We start from the raw sequence: 20,575 nt of genomic DNA on the forward strand, positions 1-20,575 counted from the left end.
CATTAACTGATAGGAGGAAAGACTATGTAAAGAGCAGGTTTTAGGAGGAAGTGTCAGAAATTTATTTTAATATGTTAGACTCATGATGTCTGTTAGTAACTCAGGTGGAGAGTTTAAGCAGGTTGCTCAGTAGACACTTCTGGATTTAGAGGAGAAGATAAGCTGGAAACACACATTTGGAAATCATCGAACATAGATGACATCTAAGACCATGAAACCAGATGTAAAATGAAGGTATTGAGAGTAGGGAGAAACGAGAAGTAGTTCAAGAATTGAGCCCAGAGGTACTTCGATATTCATGAGAGTATCTGAAGCACAAGAGAGACCAACCAAAGAAGACTGAGTGAGAGAGTGAGTAGGAAAGCCAGGAAAGTGTGATGTTCCAGGGAAGAAAGTTTTACAAAAATGGGGAAGCAAGCATCTGTCAAGGCTGCTGAGAGTTCAGGTCAGACGAAGGTAGAGAATGGACCACCAGATTTAGCAACCTGGAAGACGACGGTGATTTAGGTTAAATTCTGTTTACTCTAAGATCACTATTTGGGCTTTATATTCTCTGGGCAGTCTTCCTTGACTATCAAGTTGGATTTATAAACCCTTAATGTAAATCATGTAACACCTGTTACTTTACACTCAGACTAATGTTTTGAAATTGTCCTTTTACTTATCTGTCTTCTCTCAGCAACATATGCAAGGGCAAGGCTTGTTTGATCACTGTTGCGCCTTGCACAGTACCTGGCAAAGGGTAGAGGCAACCTTTGCCAGATGAAATGGAATTGAATGGTCTGTCATTTGTGCCAGATGTCCACCCCTGGCTGGTTAAAAAGAGAGAACAAAAAGAGGGTGGATAGATAGCAGGGAGTAGCCAGGTCTAGGTGGTATTAGTGATGCATTCTTTGATGACAAAGACTAACGTTGCTACCTCATTTGGTTTACTTTAGGTTCAGAGAAGCTTGTTAGGACAATCCGGAATGAGCTTCTGATGGAATATGTAGGTGTGCCGGTTACCTGAGGGCAGGAGAACAGCCCAAAGTCAGCTAAGCAAGTTAGTGAGCAGTTGTTATTAGTCAGCCATGCCCACTTCAACAAAATTTTATCAATGGATAACTTGTAATTTTCCTACAGTTTTCATGGAAGAGCTGGTAACAAAGGGAATGAAATGTGCATAGCTCAGTTCTATACATTTACTAACTATACAGTTGGCCAAGGGATCCCAAGTCTTTTTTTGTTGCTAAAATCAAAGATTATGAATTGGTTTCCTTATTATTTCTAAATTTTTTTCTCATTTCCTTTTAGAGTAGAAACATTCCTAAAAATAGGCTATAAGACTAATTATAGCAGTTAAGTTAGTAATTATGTGATATTATTAATATTTACATGATTAAATAGTAACTATAGTAGGATATTTTAATTTCAAGAAAAGTAAATGGTATACATTAATAATGAACCCTAACTCTGTAGGTTTTGTTTATAAGATTTCTTAAAATTGTATTTTAGGTTCTGGGGCACATGTGCAGATCACGCAGGGTTGTTGCATAGGTACTTATGTGATAAGGTGGTTTGCTGCCTCCATCCCCCCGTCACTTATATCTGGCATTTCTCCCCATGTTATCCCTCCCCAACCTCCCCAGACCCTGCTGTCCCTCCCCTAGTCACCCCCAACAGACTCCAGTGTCTGATGCTCCCCTCCCTGTGTCCATGTGTTCCCATTGTTCAATATCCACCTGTAAGTGAGAACATGTGGTGTTTGATTTTCTGTTCTTGTGTCAGTTTGCTGAGAATGATGGTTTCCAGATTCATCCATGTCCCTACAAGGGACACAAACTCGTTCATTTTTTATGGCTGCATAATATTCCATGGCATATATATGCCACATTTTCCTTGTCCAGTCTAACATTGATGGGCATTTGGGTTGGTTCCAAGTCTTTGCTATTGTAAACAGTGCTGCAATGAACATATGTGTGTATGTGTCTTTATAATAGAACCATTTATAATCCTTTGGGTATATAGCCAGTGATGGGATTGCTGGGTCAAATGGAATTTCTATTTCTAGATTCTTGAGGAATCGCCACACTGTCTTCCACCATGGTTGAACTAATTTACACTCCCACCAACAGTGTAAAAGTGTTCCTATTTCTCCACATCCTCTCCAGCATCTCTTGTCTCCAGATTTTTTAATGATCGCCATTCTAACTTGTGTGAGGTGGTATCTCAATGTGGTTTTGATTTGCATTTCTCTAATGACCAGTGATGATGAGCATTTTTGTTATGTTTGTTGGTCTCATATATGTCTTCTTTTCAAAAGTGTCTGTTCATATCCTTCACCCACTTTTGAATGGATTTGTTTTTTTCTTGTAAATCTGTTTTATTTCTTTGTAGATTCTGGATATTAGCCCTTTGTCAGATGGGTAGATTGCAAAATTTTTTTCCCATTCTGTTGGTTGCTGGTTCACTCTAATGATTGTTTCTTTTGCCGTGCAGAAGCTGTGGAGTTTAATTAGGTCCCATTTGTCTATTTTGGATTTTGTTGCCAATGCTTTTGGTGTTTTAGTCATGAAGTCCTTGCCTATGCCTATGTCCTGAATGATTTCGCCTAGGCTTTCTTCTAGGGTTTTTATGGTGTTAGGTCTTATGTTTAAGTCTTTAATCAGTCTGGAGTTAATTTTAGTGTAAGGTGTCAGGAAGAGGTCCAGTTTCTGCTTTCTGCATACTGCTAGCCAGTTTTCCCAACACCATTTATTAAAGAACAGAATCCTTTCCCCATTGCTTGTTTTTGTCAGATTTGTCAAAGATCCGATGGTTGTAGATGTGTGGCATTGCCTCCGAGGCCTCTGTTCTGTTCCATTAGTCTATATCTCTGTTATGGTACCAGTACCATGCTGTTTTGAATACTGTAGCGTTGTAGTATAGTTTGACGTCAGGTAGCATGATGCCTCCAGCTTTGTTCTTTTTGCTTAGAATCGTCTTGGCTATGCGGACTCTCTTTTGGTTCCATATGAAGTTTAAGGTGGTTTTCTTCCAGTTCTATGAGGAAGGTCATTGGTAGCTTGATGGGAATAGTGTTGAATCTATAAATTACTTTGGGCAGTATGGCTATTTTCATGATATTGATTCTTCCTAACCATGAGCATGGAATGTCTTTTCCATCTGTTTGTGTCCTTTCTTATTTCCTTGAGCAGTGGTTTGTAGTTCTCCTTGAAGGGGTCTTTTACATTCCTTGTCAGTTGCATTCCTGGGTATTTTATTCTTCTTGTAGCAAACTCTTGTGAATGGGAGTTTGCTCTTGATTTGGCTCTCTGTTAGTCTTTATTGGTGTATAGGAATGCTTGTGATTTCTGCACATTGATTTTGTATCCTGAGACTTTGCTGAAGTTGCTTATCAGTTTAAAGAGATTTTGGGCTGAGATAATGGGGTCTTCTAAATATACAATCATGTCATCTGCAAATAGAGACAATGTTTATAGGATTTTTAGAAGACTAGTTAAATTAAATTTCTTTGTATAGGCAAGAGTAGACCTCTAATTTTTAACTTTTACATGATAAGTTAATTTTATATTTGTAAGAGATCACACTTACTAATTACTAAGTTACTCTCTTAAAAAAGCCTCTTCAGGGGTCCAAAGTGGCTCCCGCCGGAGCTCATGGCGCTCGCGAAGGCGAGGTCATCAGTTCAAGGCTAACCTGAGCAACCTCATTAGCTCAAACTGATTGGCAAAAAAAAAAAAAAAAAAAAAAAAAGCCTCTTCAACATACTGAGGTTTACATTTCATATCTGTGCCATTGGGCCAATATATTATTATATAAATAATATTGGAGAGATAGTGCATATAAATTAAAATTAGGATTAGAAAACTCTCACTAGTTTAAATATAAACATACAGTGTAACACGAATGACAAAACATAGAAGTAAAAGATTTCTAAAGCTTCTTAAGAATGGCTTATAGTAGAATATGAAGAATGGCTAGTAAAAACAAAGTGGTAAAATAACCTGGCTAATTTCTAAAACATCAAATTATCAGGAATTATTCATCTGAATGAGCACTGGTTCCTGCAAAAAGTAACTTTGGTGGCCAAAAAGTTAGTTCATCGTTCAACATTTTTTGACTTCTATGAGAATTTTGAAAGTGATAGCATTTTGTTAAATGTTTAATATGCTCAGGATATCAATTTACGAGAAAATATTTACTTGGGTACATTGGTACTTGTGTTAAAAATCTTTTTACCTCTTTGTAGTAATGTAGATTTCTTAAAGTAACTCTGTATGGGGTCTTAGTTTGATAATATAGTTCTGTAATCCTTCTACTTGCATAAGATCGAGAAGCTTTATGGCTAGAATTCACGTTAGGATTTATATTGATTATATTACCCTTCTTTTTCAGGACTTGTGAATAAAGTCCTGAATAAGAAGGGTAATATAAGCAATTGTATTACCCTTTTTTAATCTCTGGATGTTTGTTTTTTCATTTTTGGATGTTGTTGGTTTTGTATTATCCACTTTATTGTGCTATGAAATAACAGTGGTTTTGTATTATCCACTTTATTGTGCTATGAAATAACAATATTTCGTTATGTTATTTTATGTTATTTATGAATATTATGTTATTTCATAGCACAATAAAGTGGATAATACAAAACCAACAACATCCAGAAATGAAAAAACAAACCCAAACACCCACAACAACTCACAGTAGGCCCTTATTATCAGCGTTTCAGTCAGCCAACATAAAGTAGGCTCTTGCTACACCCACCTCTGCTTTATTATCCATAGTATTTTTAAGTCTTATTTTTATCAAAATCATCTAACTTACTGATTTGTTTACTCTTTTATTCTCCATTTCTGTCATCCTAGTTTTCTTTTTCCTAAGAGTTGTTTCTTCATAAAAGCATGTGACCTCTGCAACTTATCTTGTCACTCTCCACCCTTTCTACCGAGAATAATGCCTAATATATACTAAGTGATCAACTCTGATACTTCACCTTTGTTCACCAATTTCCCTTCCCTCTTTCCCTTACTTCCATTCCTACTTTCCTCCCTTGAGTCAAAAGCTTTCTCTTCTACAGCAGGCAACAGATTAAAAAAAACTCATCAAATTAGAGGAAATAAATTATGACTTTATAATGGGAAAAAGTAATAGCTTGATTTCTATTGCCTATGGTTGCTACGGGAAAATTGAGCAAACATTTTTTTTTTACAAAATAATCCTCCCTTTCTTCTTGAGCGTAGGCTGCATTTAGTGAGTTGCTTCCAAATAGAGTATAGGAAGAGGTGAAAAGTTACTTTATGGTGCAGAAAATCGTCAGTCACTGTCTTAACCAAGTGATCAAGGTTAACTTTCCCAGTGGTATCATTTTGATACTATGTACCCTTGATACGATGTGATGAGAATGGTGGTTCTGTTATGTGATCTTCTTCCCCAGATCAATAGCCGCAGTGTAAGAATGAGAAAAGCGTCTGCCACAGACAGAATGAAGATCATTCTACACGACATGTGTCCAGTGCTTCTCAATCCTGTCAAGGTCATCGAAAAGAAGGAAAGACAAGACAATATCACAGACCAGAGAAGACTAAGGAGGTATGAAATCCAAATGTGATATAGTTTTGTGGATGGGCTCCTGCAACAGAAAAAGGATATTAGAGAAAAACTGGTGAAATCCAAAAAAGGTCTAGAGTTTAGTTAACAGTAACATGCCAGCTGGGCTTGTTGTGATGAATGCACTGTGGTGTTTATGAAGGAGGTTATAACAATAAGGGAAACTGGATGTGGAAACTCTGTATACTATCTTCGCAACTTCTATGTAAATCTACGACTCTTCTGAAATAAAAAGATTTTGTTTTAAAAAAGCAACTAGGAAATTCCAGCTTGATGTCTCCTGCAACTTTGCAGAGATTTTGCCAAAATGTTACATTCCTTTATAATCCTGTTTGTATGGGAATCAGAATTTTAAAGTCTGACTTTTGGTGGCATTGTAACACATATAAAAATCTAGTACATGTATTTCAGCAAATGAACTTAACAAATTAAAACATTTTGCAAGAATTGTCATTTTTACCATTGTCCCCATTTTCTTATTTATTTATTTATTTATTATTATTTTTAAATTTTTGTATTGCATTTTAGGTTTTGGGGTACATGTGAAGAACATGCAAGATTCTTGCATAGGAACACACGTGGCAGCATGATTTGCTGCCTTCCTCCCCTTCACTTATATCTGGCATTTCTCCCCATGCTCTCTCTCCCCAGCTCCCCACCCCACGCCATTGTCTATATTTAGTTGGTAGCTGCCGTTTCTCCAGCGACTGTTAGGATATCATTAAAATCCTGAGTTAACATATCATTTGACTATCTCTTAGATACTTTAACACGTAATTCCTAATCAACAATGGTGAGATGATGACTACTACCTTTATTGATGGAGAAAAAAGGGAAAATAGGGTTGTCCCTTGAGCAATTCAGGATTAAGACCACCGCCTTCTGCATAGTCAAAAATCCACATACAACTTCTCACCACCCCAAAACGTAACTAATAACCTACTGTTGGCAGAAGCCTTACCAATAAAACAGTTAATTCGCATGTTTGTGTGTTTTGTTTGCTCTTAGCTACCGCAGTTACCTAGATTTTAATTTAGGAGTGATCACAGCGATTGCTAATTCATGAGAGAGCTAAAGCAGCCAGTTTATTCCCAGGTATTTCAGGACTGCTTGGGAATCTTGGTGAATTGCTTTGCTCATCTCGAGGTATTTTAGAAGTGAGAAGTATTGGCAATATGATAAACTGGCCAGGCTTTGATCTGAAAGTCAAATGGTACTGTGTTTTTTATGACAGAGGAATTAAGCTGTGCATACTGTTTTCTTATAAGAAAACTAGAGAAAAGAAAATGTTTCTAAGAAAACCATAAGAAATAAAACATATTTACCATTTATTAAATGGAGTGAATCATCAAAAAGGTCATCATCCTTATTTTCTTCACAGTGGGTCTTCTGTGGAGGAAGAGGAAGAGTTGGTCTTGCTGTCTCAGGAGTAACAGAGGTGGAAGAAAGGGAAGAGGAGGCAGAAGAGGTAGGCACACTCAGTACAGGATTTTACTGAAAAAAATTCACATGTAAGTAAACCCCCACAATTCAAACCCTGTTATTCAGAGTCAACTGATACTAGCTTTTAAAAATTAATTTCTCTGATGTTTGATTTACTTCATAAACTTGTATTCTAGTGGAATATCGCTAATTCACAAAAGTTGTAAAGAAGGGTTATCAGTTGAGATAAAATTGACTGAGCATCAGTGGAAATTTTATTGTTGTTAAGCATTAACTGTGGTCAGTCTGTTTTATAGGGGATTATATAATGAATAAATATTGTAGATATAAGAAAGACAATTGCTTAAAATGGACATTTATATAACTCTGTCTGTGAATTAATTGAATAGATTCACAGTATCCTAAGATGGTACAAGTTACTAAGATTTTGAACTTCAATTTTGGCCTTAGTTAATAAGTAATTTTTTTGCTATGTCAGTTTTTTTTTACATTTTTTCCATTAACATGAGCTTTCAGAAGAACAATTATTCATGGTTTTGAAAATTGCTGGCTTGCTACTATTTATATTCATTAACTGCTAAACACTCAGGGACTACGTGCCTCAGGGAACTGGGGTAATTGTCCATGCTAACCAAGAGTGATAAAACGTTTAACAAATGAAACTTTCCACTTCTACTTCCCTTGTAGGAAGTTTATTAACATTTATAACCACCATGATGTTAGGAACCAACATTTATTAAAAACCACTTTGTGTGAAAATACTGTCAGCTTCACGCCAACTCTTGAGACTGAAGAGAGTATTTAGCGGTAAGCAGGAATGAGCTTTGTTCTTACCTACCGGACTCGCCTAGACGTTAATTTAGCAGTGATCACAGCAATTGCCAGTCCATGAGAACTAAAGCAGCCAGTTTATTCCCAAATGTTCCAGGACTGCTTGAGAATCTTGGTGAATGGCTTTGCTCATCTCATGGTATTTCAGAAGTGAGAAGTATTGACAATGATAAAGTGGCCAGGCTTGGATCTGAAATTCAAATGCCATTATGTTTCTTATGACAGAGAAATTAAGATGGGTTACCTTCATTTCTCTGTTACACAGCAGCTACATACATGTACTAGGTGTAATATCTTTTGCCATCGATTTAAAAGGAGTGTAGAAACTTGGGAAAGTCACTGAGGCTTTCTGATTATTGTTCACTTCATCTCTAGTAAATGCAGAAAACAACACAAATCCCATAGGTCACTGTAAGAAAAAGGTTTTGAATGTATATAAAAACGCTTTTAAAAGTGTCCAGCATGCTGATATGTTTGGCTCTGTGTCCTCATCCAAATCTCATCTTGTAGTTCCTGTAATTCCCCTGTGTTATGGGAGGGCCCTGCTGGGAGATGATGGTATTATAGGGATGAGTCTTTCCTGTGCTGTTCTCATAATAGCCAGTAAGTCTTATATGGTCTGATGGTACTAAAAAGGGGTGTTTCCCTGCACAAGCTCTTTTTGCCCACCGCCATCCATGTAACTTATGACTTGCTCCTCTTTGCGTTTTGCCATGATTATGAGGCCTTCTCAGCCACATGGAACTGTGAGTCCAATTAAACCTTTTTCTTTTGTGAATTGCCCAATCTCCAGCATGTCTTTATTAGAAATGTAAAAACGGACTAATAAACATCTGTTGGCTTTTCCTCCTGATATTACCCAATAGATACAGGAAAAGGATGAGGAAATAAATTGGCTTTTCATCCTTTTGTTTTGTTTTGTTTTACGACTTTTGCCACTTCACCCATATGAATACAATACTAACAAAAAAGATAGCTAAATTCTTTCAATCATGAACAAAATCATCCATTGCTAATCTCTTTCAAGAAAACGGAAACAAATGAGTCAGTAGAGACCTCTGTGTTTTTAGTATTTGCAAACTGTGGGTTTGCAAAGATATCAGATTCTAAATATTTAACAATATAAGGCATTTAGATTTGTAATTTAATTCAATCACTTCTGCACATTTGGTGCCCGATTGGTTTATTTATTACATAATCATTTCTCCATTTGGATCTCCGAAAATAAACCAAAACCTTTCTTTGGGGGGTGTTTGTGCGTGTCTGTGTATGTCTGTGTGGGCTTGAATGTTTTACAAATATTTGGTACTTAGCAGATTTTCATTCCCCAGTAGATGTTCATCAGCTATTTCCATGAATTTGTACTTTAAGAGCCACATTTATAGATGAAAAAAAAACCTTTATTATTTTTAAAAGTAGCTCACTAAATTCCTCTTGAAAAATTATAGTGTTTTTAGTCCTGATGAGAACATATAGACTGTATAGAGGTTTATCAAAGTCATTATTCTGCTGACTTTATTTAATAAGAGTTTTAGATAAGCAAAATTTTAAAATGCTAATGAACTCAAATTCTGCATCTGCATTATGCAATTATAAATACGTATTTTACCCCTCAAGTGTTAAACACCTTTTATTCATCAATTACAGACAACCAAATCTGTATTCATTTTTTTCTGTTTTGTCTGTTCAATACAGATGAGGCATGTGCTGGAGAACCACCTATTTGTTTAATATTTATTTTTAAACTAAAAAATTGAGAAAATACATTTCAAAACATTAGAGTCCAATAAAATATGTGGTTGAAATATGTATAGAAAATACTGCACTAACAGTTCACAGTCATTAGTAAATGCATATCCATTAACTGGTAAGTTACCAAATTCATAACAACTCAGCAGCACTGTAATGCTGACTAATAAAAAATCAGCATTTTTAATAAGCATTATGGTATTCTCTGATTTGGAATGAAAGTAATCAGGTGTTCACATGCCTAAGGTGAGGGCTAATAGGTGCCTCCCAAATTCTTGCACCACCTTTACTTCCTCAGGGAAAGTATCACTAAAAGGTTAAAAATGTAGAGGAGTGCAGTGTAATTCGAATTTTGAATTTCCTTTCCTTGTCTCTTCATAAACTGAAATCTACCTGTGGATCTTCATTTGATAAGTAAGTTGAATTAAACTTTGAGGCAGCTGATCATCATGTGTGGAGTCAAACTCAACTTCTAGTTTAAGTCAAAACCTTTAAAACTAGGGACAAGTTGAGAAGACAAATGGACTGCTACAACACATTCACAATTTTAGGCAATTTATTGATTGCTTAAGATTTAATGAATAGTGTGTGTCAATGCTAGATTAAGAAACATGATCTTCTAACAGGGAATCCATGTAACTGCCTTTAGTCACTAAGTATTGGAATTTAGGCCCAGCCCTGTTGCCATCATCTCTCTGAGGAAACCGAAGCAATAGGAGGCATGATTCTTGCCCTCAAGTGCTAGCTTCACATTCACATGGGTGATACAAGAATATGTTTAAGACAGAAACTGCATATTCTCAAGGACAAGAATTTGAGAAATTAGGAAAGATATATTTGGGAAGAGTATCAGGAAAAGTTTCCTGAATAAGTTGGCTCTTTAAGGGAGTCTTAAAGGTGAGTAAAAATTAGTCAATAATTCTCAGCTCTGTCTGTGCATTAGAATTGTCTAAGGATCTTTTAAAAACTACCCAGGCTCCACCCTCAGAAATTGTGACGTAATTGGTCTAGGGTGGGACCCATGATCTTTTTACAAAGTTCCGCAAGTGATTTTAATGTGCTGGCAGGGTTGAGAACTTTGGAGTAAGATAATGAGGAAGGAAAAAGGGAGAGAAAAAGTAAAAGTTTAAGAACATGTGGCACTTTGTTCAATAAAAACATTTATTGAGTACCTACTTGATGCTAGTTATTGAACTGCGTGGTGGGTAAAATAAATGTAATTGAGCAGTGATGCTTGAAGTTTTCTATCTAGTAAAGAGATTCACATACAAACAAGTTATTACAACGCATATGATACTTGTATATGTGTTTGTATCTCTCTTTCTCCTGTGCTCCACAGCACATTATAGGAGAATGATTATTGCATTTTTGAGCCCTGGTTTTCAAAATTGGTTACAAATTGGAATCACTTGAAGAGCACTAAAGAGTACTGATGTTTGGGTCACACACCCAGAAATTCTAATTTGATTGGTTTTGGAGTCAAAATTTCAAAACAAAAAAAAACCCAAACCTCCCTAGGTTATTCAAATACCCAGCACTGGACTAGAGAGACTGGCCTGACAGAAGCAAAGGTGCATTTAGGAGTCAGGTTGCCGGGCAAAACAAGATTGAAGGAAACCTTATCCAAGCAGAGATCTGCGGATCATTACGCTGAACGAGTTGCTATCCTCGATGGTTCTATGTGATCCAATGAAAGGAGAACTTTTAGAAATATTCTCTAGCAATAAAATGAAGAGTGGAATATGGGAAGGAGTTCCCAAAAGTGATTTGTCCATTAGGCACAATAGCCATAGCGCTTAGGGGCCCAACAAAATGTATTAAGGTTCTTTAAAATCAGAAACAACAACTTCTAGGTAGAAGAAAACGTTTTATGTAAAAGCAGCATATTAATCTTTTTTACCAATACAATAGTAAAATAAAATTGTGTGTGTTTGTATAAAATGGAGTAAGGGGCCCCCAAAGGCAAAGTGCTTAGGTCCAATGGATGTCATACTATAGCTCTGGGTTAAAGCAGAACCTCGTCCCAACTAATTTCAATTTCTATCAGATATATTATGTGTAAAAATAAGCAAGCATTTGCTTTCTTACTCCTTTGAATTTTTTCACCTTGATTTCTCTTTGGAATGCAAGGGCCAAGTCTTTTGTCTTATTAGAATATCTAGTTCCGTGCTGGAGAGAACTAATTGAATGAAACAAAACGTCTGGTTCTAAAAGGCTACATGCTATCACAGGACACATGATGGTCCCTGTGTCTAGATGCTCTTAACCTCTTTGTCCAACCAGAGGATTCCTAGTTTTCCTTCAAAACTTACCTAAAACTTTTGAGCTCTGTGTGCAACTTTCTCTACCCTCTCCTGCCACCTGCCTAAAATAATCACTGTGACGTCAATGCATCATCATTTTGTTCATCCATTGTTGCACACGCACCATGCATTATGGCGAATCAGGTGTACGTCAGTTTCTTCCAACGTGAACCTCAGCATTCTGGTTCATTCGCTTCTGTGTTCTTAGGCTCTTTCATAATTCCTAACATATCATAGGTACCCCTAAATATTTATCCATTTAATGTAGTAAATATGTTATTAAATGTAATACTCTAAATTTGGACTATCTTTCGAGAAAAATCTAGCAAATGAATTAAAGTTCTGGATAGCATTTTTTATAACAAAAATGAAATTAGATTGCTTCTCAGACAATTTGTACTTCAGTAAGCTAGGACATAAATAGATGAAGAATGTTAATTAAAACCTTACAATTCTTGTTAAATCTCAAATAATTTTTTTCTCTTTAACAGTTACAATTGATCTTTCCAAAATAGAAGGGCCTTAGCATAAAACCCTATTTTTTGAACTTTTATTTTGAATAAGATTTTAGACTTTCCAGCATGTGATACACTTATTTTTCTGCCAGAGCTGGAAGATATGCAGATCAGTATTGGCCACACGTCTAAAGAAACTTGGAGAATGTAAACAAATCATTCTACGATCAATGACAATCTTTGTTCATGAACTTTTTTTTAAAAAACATCTGTTCACATTTAAAATATATTTTCTTTATCTCAAGTATGATCAGACTGAATATCTGGCTGCTTATCTGTATTTTCCAGAAAGCACTAAGTTCCAGACTGCTATTTCAGCTGGGGCACATATGTAAAAGCTGATTCAAAAGGAAGAGGAATATTTTGAGTTATTTTTAATCAGTGGGCTAGCTAGTTTTAATCTAGTCCCTAAGGAGCAGTTGCACTGACTGTAAAGTTGAGCACGACACTTGGGACTTAATGTCAGTTATGCTAGTTTCATCTCGCTAGAAAGTGTGCTGCTGCATTTCACAGTGTATACATAGCTTGAGATCAAAGATGATCTCCTGAAAAAAATAAACACTCAACTGAGATTGAGGAGGCGGGAGAATTTGTTTACCTGAATTGAGAGTTTCATGGGTTGCTATGGAAAAGTCTGGAGGAGGAAATAATGGAAGACTAGATCAGATCAAATGATAGAAGAAAGATATCATAAGAGGAAGAGATGGGGAAAATAGGAAATCTTTGGATGATGCAAAGGAAATGCACTTGAACACTGACTAAGGGTGACAGGCATGTGTGTCACCATGGAACGAGTGGCCCTTTAGGCTGTAGTTGAAATTTGGTATCACAGCAAGTCCAGCTCAGTGAGTGGCGAGGTTTCAGGTGGAGTTGGAGTAGAGTGCAAAGGGCTTTTCTTGAACTGAGCTCCAGAGAATATGAGAGCAGTCGATGATCACAAGAGGCTCACGATCTAGTAGTAGTGATTGCACGTAAAACTGACCATGCTGTACGATGAATGACTCCCAGGAAAGGCAGGGGAAGAGGAGGAGCCCAGTTGATTCTTTGACACGGTATTGTCTAATAGTGATATGAGAAATTAGGGCACTATCAATGTCAAGGGAGAATTCATTAACCTTCTGTGTAGGGAACGAATCCCATCCAAAAGCATAGAGACTTAGAGCGAAAGGAGACTGCATTCATTCAATGAAGGCCAAAGCTCCACAGCCCCATAGCTCCTGCACAGGCTCTGAGGTTAGACTCTGTGGGTTCAAATTTGAATTCCACTGCTTAATTTGCTTAAGCCCCTGTGTCCCAGTTTCTGCAATAGCAGAGATAAGATGTAGTGTCCACCTACTTGTGAAAGTTATATGAGTTTACACAACTAAAATGCTTAGAACAGTAACTAGTATATAATAACTACTCAATAAATGACAGCCATGCTGATTTACAGCTGCAGAAATTGGGATAGACATTGGCAAGTGTAGACTTACTTCCGTGTTTCCTCCTTCCCACTCTAGCCTTGTTGGGGTTTATGTATCAGTCAAGTAATGGAACTTTAAGTTGTAGCCCTGATTTTGCTTTTTTAATTTGTTTTCTGGTTAATTATGTAACTTAGTTAACTTATTAGAAAAATAATTAAAATTTCGTTAAATGACCTCTTTATTTTGAGAAGAATATATAAGCTATTACATTTGTATTTGTGGCAAAAGCAGCCAGTGTACTGAAGTCTGTGGCTGTTAAAAGGCCTTGACTATTAAGCTTTATTTTTTTTGGATCTTCCTTGCCCAAGCAATGGTCCTTGCAAGGGCAGCCTGGGCTCAGAACATCCTGAGAACAGCTGCTCCTATCTCTTGGTCTCAGAATTTCCTGCCTTCTTAGCAAATGAAACAACTAAATATTGGCTCTAGACCCAGGGATATATGGAAGAAGGGATCCCCCACCTCATACACACACCATTCATTCACAAACACACACACTGACATCTGTGAGCTGAACTCTGTATAGGAATTGCCATTAATGGCACATCACTATAATTTGTATATCAGACAGGTCCCAGTAAAAAATAGATTGCACAAAGAGAGAGAGAGAGAGAGAGAGAGAGAGAGAGAGAGAGAGAGAGAGAGACAGAGAGAGAGAGAGAGAGAGAGAGAGAGAGAGATTGATTGAGAGAGAGAGAGAGAGAGATTGATTGAGAGAGATTTAGAGGAGCCTCTTGACTTTATTAAGGGAATGCAATCACCTTGGAGCAACTGGCTGGGAGGAAACCCGAGAGATAACTACTCTAAGCTCACTTTTCTCAAGCCTTTTGTATCCCTGTCAGTGTCTCCCAAGGGCTGAATCCGGTCAGTCCTTATGGGTATCTTACACTGTATCTGTAGTCACATGCCAAACCCTTCCTCCCTACTCTTTCTCTTTTCTTCATCATCATTCTTGTGTGGGTAAAAAAGTTTACATCCTCAACACTTGGGAGAGACAAAGTCCTATTTACTTCTGTGTCATTGTGGGGTGATGTCAGTTTTTGTCATATTGCCACCTAAAACATAAAAAACACAATCAGGGCTTTTCAAATAAAGTATTAGAAACAAAAGGGAAACGGGTGAGAGTGAAAAAACGAACGTAAAACAACTACTCTTCTTGCTTCCATGGCTGACACAAGTCTTCACGCTATTAATGATTGCTTACATCTTCCACCACTTACTCCTGCTGCCGGGACCTCAGCTGGCCAGAGCACTTTACCCAACGCTTACTCAAGCCTTCTTTCTAGTAGGACCTGAATTCTTGGTAGGCCTAGCTTTATTGCGGTGCCATAATTTCCTCTGTATTTCTGATAGAAGCCGTCCTCTTTATATATTGGGCCTGAAAACCCCTCTGAGATGCTTTCTGAGTGAAAGATGCAAAAATTGCTCATTTATAAATACAGGTCTCAAAATTCATCTTGTATAGCGGGTGAATTTTATATACGCTAACATCGGTTTGAACTATTTTACTAGTTCAGCGCGCGTGATGATGTTAGTACAGATGCAGAACTATGCAGAAGATTACAAGACATGCTCCACAATACATCTGTGAAGGCTTTGATAGAAAGGACCTGGATATCAGTATATAAAGAAATACAGGCCGGGCGCGGTGGCTCACGCCTGTAATCCCAGCACTTTGGGAGGCCGAGGAGGGTCGAGACCATCCTGGTCAACATGGTGAAACCCCGTCTCCACTAAAAATACAATAAATTAGCTGAGCACGGTGGCGCGCGCCTGTAATCCCAGCTACTCAGGAGGCTGAGGCAGGACAATTGCCCGAACCCAGGAGGCGGAGGTTGCAGTGAGCCGAGATCGAGCCATTGCACTCCAGCCTGGGTAACAAGAGCGAAACTCCGTCTCAAAAAAAAAAAAAGAAATACAATTTTTATGTCTAGGATTAATGATAAAAAATAATAAAATGATAAAAATCAAATAAAAACTGCCAAATGGCTTATTAACATGCGGAATTTAAAAATTATTAAGATGCTGAATTTAAAAAAAAGTCATGCAAGAATTCTATGATCAGAGAAACTATTCTTTGAAAGTAAGGCTAAATCAAGACAATTTCGGGTAAACAAAAGCTGAGAAATTTTGTAACTAGCAGGTCTACAGTATTAGAGAGGCTAAAGGAAGCTGATGGGAAGTGACATCACATGGAAACTCGAAGAGGAATGAAGAGTTCCAGAAATAGCACATCGTGAATTATGAAAGACTATAGTCACACACACACACACACACACACACACGCACATTTCTTTATACACACATACCTAATAGTTTTCTTTTCTTAATTCTTAAAAGATAAATAGCATTGCTGAGTTTGTTGTGTATGTCGATGCAACATGTATGACAATGATGTTACTAAAATGGAAATAGTAAATGAAAATCTAGTATGACAAGTTTTCTATATTTTAATAAGGGTAATTTGATATTAGCTTTGATTACAATAATTTAGATAAAATTAAGATGCATATTCTAATATTCAGAGAAACTGCTAACAATGCATTAAACTAAAAACTATTTATATAGAGTAGACTCATTTGATTAAAAGAATTCAAGAATGAAGGGATAGAGGAAGAAAAACAGGTAAGACAAATCAAAAACAAATAGCAAAATGGCAGACATTAAACAACCATGTCTGTAGTTACACTAAAGAAAATGTATGAAATATCTAAAACAAAAGGCAGATATTATTCAGACTGAATAATAGAGCACAAAAATGCTACCTAGGAAAGATCAATCATGAGTATAAATTCGGTACCTCCGGGTAATGTGAATGAATTCCTCTCCACTTAGTTTAGTTGGGAAATTTACTTTCTGGTGATCTATAAGCCATAAAGGACAAGTTTTCTGTACCATTCTGTCTGGCTAATATACCACAGTGGATTAAGGAAAGTATAGTCAGAAATAGAAATTCCCACCCAGTAATGAGAAGAATCAAAGTCCATAAAAATTGCAAAATTCTGCTGTGCAAACTCTGTGAAGTTCCCCTACCCCTGAGGGTGGGGGATTTTCCTTGATTAGAAGCTATTTTTACCCCTTTGGAAGCCAAGATTTTTTTGTTTCCTGGCTCTGCCTTTCTAGAAGTGACTCCTTGCCCAGTCTCCTCTTTGGCTGCCCCTGAAAGAAGTGTTGGACATTACAGCATTCAGAGTTCACTTCATGTGATGCAACTCTGGATACCTGAAGGTCGTTGCAGGCATTGAGCCACTGCAGGCATTTTTAGAGTGGCCTCATGGTTCTTGGCTATGCAAGTCCCTTAAGAAGAACGGCTCCTGGCCGGCATGGTCCCGCATGCCTGTAATCCCAGCACTTTGGCAGGCCGAGGTGGGTGGATCATCTGAGGTTGGGAGTTCAAGACCAGCTTGACCAACATGGAGAAACCCTGTCTCTATTGAAAATACAGAAATATTACAGGTACATGCCTGTGATCCCAGCTACTTGGGAGGCTGCAGCAGGAAAATCCTTTGAACCTGGGAGGCGGAGGTTGCAGTGAGCTGAGATTGCGCCACTGCACTCCAGCCTGGGCAACAAGAGCAAAACTCCCTCTCAAAAAAAAAAAAAAAAAGGAAGGCAGGTTCCTAACCAATTTGCTTCCAGTCGGTACCACAGTTAGACTTGTTAAAGTTATTGCTTTGCTTTCAGACTTTCCTTTCTTTCTCAACTTAGTGGCAGCAATTGAGAGAACGAACATCAGGCTTGAGGATAGGGGCAGGGAAGGCCAAACCCTTAGTTTAGCGTTTTGTTTTGTTTTTTTTCTTCTTTAAGCAGGGCTGAGTCTTACTATACCCTTGGTAACAAAAATCTGTCCAATGTTATTTTTCACTGCTTGAGTTCTAGATTCACCCACTTTTCCAGCACTCTGAGATCCCATATAATGGTACTCTATTCTTAATATCGGCTTGCTAACCAGTTACTTCTTGCCTGAGCTTATTATTTTTTTATAACATGCTGCACATGGCCATTAATGACCAGCACACTTTCTGTACTCTATTATCCAAGCTCAATTATAGCTACAAATCGTTTTTTTTTTTGATAGACGGAAAGAAAAAAAAGGAGTGAAGGAGAGGAAGAAAGGAAGAAAAAGTAGGAGAGAGAACGGAAATGTTACTTTATTCTAAAAAATAGGTATTAATAATGGCCAATCAATATTTCATTTAAACGTCTGAGTAGGTGTGATGTGGTATTGACAAGAATGTATATTTTGTGTATTTAAAGTGGAGAGCTCTATAAATATTTATAAGTTTACTTGTTCTGGATCTGAGTTTGAGTCCTGGATATCCTTATTAATTTTCTGTCTCATTGAGTCTAAATCTCTGTGTATCTGGGTGTCAGGACCATTAGCTCTTATTGTTGCATTGATCCTTTTACCACTATATCTTTGTTGCTTTAAAATCTATTTTATCAGATGCGAGAATTGCAACTCCTGCTTTTTATTTATTTATTTATTTTTGCTCTCCATTTGGTTGGTAAATCTTTCTCCATCCCTTTGTTTTGAGTCTTTGTGTATCTTTGCATGTGAAATGGGTCTGGATGTAGCATACAGTTGGGTTTTGGCTGCATCTTTTGATTGGGGGATTTAGTCAATTTAAATTTAGGATTTATAGCTACAAATCAACCTCAGACCTTAACAACATTCTTCAGGTCCATTCTGCAGTATATTTACTCTCATTGTAATTCTGATTATTAATTTTAAGAGATATTTGGGCCATGCCATTGAGTATTTGTCACAAGTCACTCACTATTCTATCCTCTTTGAATGAGTTAATTTATTTTTCTCACAACTCTCAGTTTTCCATTTTGCTGACAAAGAAACTCAGAATCACACCGAGGAAATGACTTTGCACACGGGGGCTACTGGAAACCCAGCTGATGAGTTGCGGGTTGAATTTCAGATAGATTTATCTGATGCTGAATTCCTTGATCTTAACTAACGCAGTATCCTGCCTCTCATAGGAAATAGATGCTGTTATTGGAAAGGGGATAGTGACAAGTTGTATCTTCAGTGAAAACAAATGGATTTACTTTCATGTTTATGTCTTGTGTGAGTTTTGTTGTTTTTTGGGTGTACCCTCTGTCTTTCAGGTGGAAAAAAGTCAAGAAGATCAAAAACCCAGTTGTATGCATTCATGGTTGGTGTGATTTATAATGTTGTTAAAAGATACTTCATCTCCTGTCTACTAAATATCAGACATTACTCATTTTTGCTTGAGAAACGTCCCCCAGATAGTCTCAATTTTATTTTGTGTGCTTCCTAGATCTGACCGTATGTCCAAAGTCGCCTGTTTCAAGAGCACAATGCATACCTCTCTCTATTAGGAATAAATCACTCATCTCGTCTTCAGTACTTTAAAGCCAAAGGATCATTCTTTCTGGATCTTAAAATACTAGGAGCAATTTAATGAAACTTGTAACATTTGCGTAAATTTGTGCTTGCAAATGTTGTGTTGGTTTTGGTCATCCCACTTTATTCAAACACAGAAATTCTTGTAACCCCAATAATAAACTCTATCCTCATGCTCTTTGGGGGCTGCTGCTACTACGGGACCAAGATAGCTCTGGGCTATCAATACTGGCACCAGATACTTCTATATAAATTTTTTTATAATTCCAACATCTGAAATTTAATGGAGAGTATAATCCATTAGTATTAATATTCTCTTTAAATATGGCTCCTGTTTATTTTTTACCAATTTTTACAGAGCACCTATAAGACCCTGTTCTGTTTGGATCTGACCATTTAATCTGTGTATTGTCTCCTTCTGGCTGTGAGATTAATATATTTTGACCATGCTATGAATTGCTGGAAAATAGACCATACACACCAGTATCTGAAAGTTCGTCTTGTAAGACCTTGCAGAACTTCATACAGTCTTGGTGATCACACTAACAAAAATAAATAAATAAATAAGTGGAAGGGTAAAGGTTGACGAAATCAATTGACTAAGTAAGTGGTTGAGATTTCTGCTTTCTTTTATTTCTTCCCTGTCATAGATTCAAATTTAGAATTTCTATCATTATGTACAGAAATAGGGCCTAGTCATTCAGCAGTCATTTATTAGTAGTCACTGAATTTCCTGCCCTGAGAATCACAGTCTAGCAGGGCAAGCAGAAAGCTTGATGAAGGGAACAACTAGACTGAAGTTTCTAATCAGACACCTTGGCTGAGGCGACCACTTTTAATTCTTTACCTTTTAAAATTCTATTCTTGTTTCTGAAGGGTGCCTGTGCAGTCACATCTACGTATTCTTCTTTTGTAAAACAAAAGAAGGTGAAAAATTGCTGTGCCATGTCGTTTGTTAACATTTAATCATATTTAAAACCAATTTAGAGTAGCTTAGGTATTAAGGAAATTCACTGATTTATATTATTCCATAGCAACCTGACATTGAAGAAAACATTAAACTAAGAAGCTTGTGTGCACAAAGAGACTTGCCTTTGCGCTGGAGAATCCTAGAGAATTCCAGAAACATGAGCTGATATTGTAACTACAACAATGGTATCAAACACAAATATACAAGGCATACTTTTCCATGGTTAATCAGCAAACGTTGGGATTTCCTACCTAAGGCTGTTTTCATTGGAGAGAGGTTGAGTAGGGTGAAAAGTCTGAACAGGAAGAAGTAATGCATAGTGGGAGCGAGAA

The sequence above is a fragment of the Callithrix jacchus genome, chromosome 18, assembly GCF_049354715.1.
Source record: "Callithrix jacchus isolate 240 chromosome 18, calJac240_pri, whole genome shotgun sequence".
Lineage (NCBI taxonomy): Eukaryota > Metazoa > Chordata > Mammalia > Primates > Cebidae > Callithrix > Callithrix jacchus.